This window comes from Solanum pennellii, chromosome 4, assembly GCF_001406875.1.
Source record: "Solanum pennellii chromosome 4, SPENNV200".
Taxonomy (NCBI): domain Eukaryota; kingdom Viridiplantae; phylum Streptophyta; class Magnoliopsida; order Solanales; family Solanaceae; genus Solanum; species Solanum pennellii.
The window spans coordinates 24106055-24110600 of record NC_028640.1 but is presented as its reverse complement, the minus strand read 5'-3'; the positions used below and the strand labels follow the sequence as shown (position 1 = coordinate 24110600).

At 35.5% G+C, this 4546-nt stretch overlaps 1 pseudogene; it reads right to left on the bottom strand.

The window, feature by feature from the left end:
- Positions 1–898: 898 nt before the first annotated feature.
- LOC107016155 lies at positions 899–4153 on the bottom strand (annotated as a pseudogene).
- Between the last annotated feature and the right edge of the window lie 393 nt (positions 4154–4546).

Genomic DNA, 4546 nt, shown 5'->3' with positions numbered 1-4546 from the left:
AAGAAGTCTTTTTAGAATTTCGTAGTACATGTATCTAGTAAATTGTGATACATGTATTTAGTTATTTGTGCAAGACTTTTTGTTTTCTATTTTGAGTAGTATAAATAGTGATGTAGTTGATGATTGTAATCATCTCAAGTGGCCTTAAGTAGCCTATAATAAACTTGAGCATTCTATAAAGATACTATTTTCCTTCCACATTTCCTACAGGTTCTACCTGACCAAGTTGAAGAAGAAGTCAACTAAGACATTTCGTGAGTATGCTTCTGTGTTGGAGGTCAGAAGCAGCTAGAATCCAACCACCGATGAGTGAAAGTGAAATGGATGCTACCTTTAGTGAATGTCAAGATAACAATCTTTACTATGAGAAAATGGGACAAAATTCACAGAAATCATTAAAATGGGAGAAATCTTGGAAGAAGGAACCAAATCAGGAAGAATCCAAGATTTTACAGCCTTGCCTGCTGCAAGCAAAACGAATCAACATAGTTCTATCAATGGGAACAAAAAAAAAAGATAGAAGATGTATCCGCTATCATGATTGACCAAGGACGCATGCTAAAAGCGATTTGACCCTTACTCCCAAGAGAATAACTATAAGGTTGAAAAACATCAATGTTTATTTTAATTCTAAATATTCCCTCCGTTCCTATTTACACCATTTTAGATTTTTATAAAATAATATATTCAACCTATCAGTCATTGAAACTAAAACAGTATATTATCTTATATACAAGATTACACGGTAACAAATATTAATAATGTAAAGAAAAATGAAACTTATTCCATCTTATCATTTTTTTGAGATAAGGATAATTTATCTTATCATTTATTCTTAAAAACATAAGCATAATTAATGACCGTAAAAATACATACCAAGATCTGTAACATAAGCAATCGTGTCAGTGAGTCATTCAACAGGAAGAAAGTACATAAATATTCAGTTATGAAGAAGAAGAGGAAAGTTTTAGAATTTTCGTTGTTTTAAAATGAGAGGAAATCCCTCTATTTATAGACAACAAGGGTAGCTTCGACAAATGTTTATTGTGCCTTATCAGATAGTCACAACTCTTCATAGACAACAAAGGGTAGCTTGCACAAATGTTCATAAAAGGTGCAACGCTTCATTAAAGTCGCAACTTTTCATGATAGTCACAACTCTTCGTAAAAGTCGCAACTCTTCATAAAAGTCGCAACTTTTTGTAAAAGTCACAACTCTTCATAAAAGTCACAATTCTTCATGAAAGTGGGATGCTAGTTTTGATAATAAATAAATAAATTTAAAAGGGATTTCTTGTTTGTAGGGGCGCCACATAGGCGGACCTTAGGTTTTTTTTTATATATATATATATATATATATATATATATATACATACATATAAATGATTTTTTCAAAAGCTTCACCACATATAATTCCTCTTCAGCAGCTCCACGTTTTTCATTCTCTCAGGAATCTCCTTTAAATTGGGACAATCATGGATACCAAGACCTTTAATCAGAGGCATGACACTTGTGCCTAAATCCCATCTTTCTAGGTTTCGAAGATCCTCAAGTTGAAGGAACTCTAGTTGACTGAAACTATTATCATTGCACATTATTTCTTTTCCTTCATAAGAACTAATCAAATCGAGATTCGTTAGGTTTGACAACATTCCCAAAATAAGCATCGGATCTTCTGTCAGTCTTGATTTCAAAAGAAGCATCATTGTGATGGAACTTGGAAAGAGATGAGGCAGTTTATCTATCACCCCTTCTAACCTCAATTTCTGGAGCTTTTCACAACAATTAACAAATTCAAGGTCTGGAAATGGAGATGAGTTACCATACCCACCCAGCAATGTGAGAGTGCTAAGCTGCTAATGTTGTTTAGGGAGTAAGATTTGCTAATATCAAACATGCTTAATTCTCCAAGATCTACTAAATTAACAGGGTCAACATCTTTCCATTGATCACACCAACACCTTCAAGAACTCGAAGACTAGTTAGTTTTTTGAATACCGAGAAACTAAATGTCTTAAATTATCAGGTAAGTTGTCTCGCGGGGTAGTTGGAAAGTGTATCCTCCTACATCGACAACAAGTGTCTGTAGATTGGTGAGGTTGCCAATGGAAGAGGGAAGATCACAGATACCTCTTCAGCTTAAGAACTTGAGGTGGTACAAACTTCCAATGGCATCAGGTACGTCTATAGACATATTCCCAACATTCATATCCAAGTGCAACACATATAAGTGTTGGAACACACTCCTGATGTTTATAAGATTTGTCTTACAAAAGCCTCGATCGAAGAACATAATTGACCTCAACTTTAAGTTAGAAAGATCAAGTGAGAGGTACATTTCTCCTTGACTGTGAATCATATGTTTGATACATAAAGAGGATATGGAGTGGCTTCTTGGACCATAAATGTCAAAGAAGTTTATCTCTGATGCCTTTTGTATCGTAAGATCATGGAGTAAATCATGAACCCTACATTAAGTAACTCTTTCCTAAAATGTATTAGCCACTTGAAACAAGCTTCGTCTTATCAGTTCATTCAAGAAACCTTTAGCGACATCCTCCATTATTTCTTCTCCTCTGGGTATGAAACCCTCAGCCATCCACAACCGTATTATGTTATCAGCAGTTACCACTTGATCTTCTGGAAAAATACCAAAGTAGAGAAAACACTGCTTGAGCACAGTTGACAAATCATTGTAGCTTGAGGATAGGGTGTTAGATTTCAATAGATTTATCTTCTTTAATGTTCTTCCAAAGGTGGTCTTTCACCTGTTGCCATTCGTTTAGACTTTTTTATGCGAAAGTAGCCCGCTCAATACAAGGATTGCAAGAGGTAAATCTCTACAGTTTTCCACCATATCCTTAGCTGGACTTTCCATTTCTGAAACCATTGCTCGAACATCAAGTAGTTTCCTACAAAAGAGATCCCAACTTTCTTCTTGACTTAGGAAACGAAGAACAAAACCTCTGTCGTCTGCTCTTTCAGCGACATCCTCTTCGCGTGTGGTAATAATAAATCTGCTGCCATTCTTTCTAACCGTGAATGCTCTCATCAAACTCTCCCGTGCTTCTGGCTTCCATTCATCAGCAACCACCACAAGGTATTTGCGTTCTTTTAATAGAGCACGAAGATAAATTTCCAGATCTCCTTCTGTCATCTTTTCCAACAAATCTAGATTTTCCTTGATGCGACCTTGGATGGATTTTATGGTATTCTAAGAAGATCCATTGTGTTGTACTCTTGAGAGACACATATCCAAGGGCGTGTAGGGAAACTATTGAGTATATCAGAACTGTTGTAAAGGTTTCTATCAAGAGTGGTCTTGCCTAATCCGCCCATGCCATAAATGGAGACAACACTTCGACAAGGCTCTACTTTGAGAAGTTCATCTTTCAATGTTTGTACAACATCCTGAAAGCCAATAAAAATGTAATCCTGGTCATCCACATATGAGGTAGTTCTTCTCAATGTTGTAACCTGATTAGTTTGCCCTTCTCCTGAATTAGTACTATTGATATTTGTAATACCATAAATCTCTCGTTTGCAAGAGATATCCATGATACATTGCTTGAGTGATTTAATCTCCTCGGCAACATTGTAGAATTTCTTCTCCTTCCTACATATGCAAGCACAAGCCTTGAGACGACTAGCACGTTTACGAGCCTCGAAGCTGTAAGTCTCGAGAATAAAAACAACTCTTTGACCTCCATGTTGCTTTAGTTCTGCATCTCTGAGGAAAGACTGTATGAAGAGTAGCTCATTTCTCAGCCATGTAACCTCATCTGTCAAATTTGATATCAGGGAAACTTCTTGTATGAGGAAATCACCCAATTTTTGTACTGCAAATGACACAAACACATCAGCCATCTTTAGGAATACTAGTTTTGATTGGAAAAAAAAAGAAGATGTTGTATATTGGAATACAAGTTGGAAAATGGGTGATAGACATAAAAGTAAGACCTCAAACAATGTGTTCAAAGGGTCCACTTATCACTTATCTGATTATAGTTTAGAATAAACGAATCATGAGTCATGACCATGTGATTTTTGAATAATAAATATGATTAGATAAGTATGTAGAATTCGTGTGCTGTTGTTTTAATGCTATTTCTTATGTTTGTTAAAGTTGCAAGAATTTTCCAATTTATGTCGGAAGATTCAGTACCACACACTACTAGTTATCTGATTTAAGTAAAACAAAGAGGAACTCCAAAATACTAAGGCATTCTGAACTCACTTTCATAAAAAAGACTAAAATTTGAGTGTTTAATTAAAAGAGAGAAATGAAAACAAGAAAGAATTTTAAACTTTCCTGTTTTCCGGTATAATGGCATGTTTCCTCTCCCTCTTGTTTTTATTTGGTCTCGGGGGATTTTTACCTTTTTGTCTAACCCATTTTTAACCCGCTCATATTCAATCCAACCTGCCCATTTTGAGTCGTCGTACAAGACCTTGTACACTTGAAATGTTCACAAGAAAATTGACTCACCTGCCTCTATTAGTCGGATACTTATGAAAGTTGCATTGTCTCCTCTGATGGATGTTT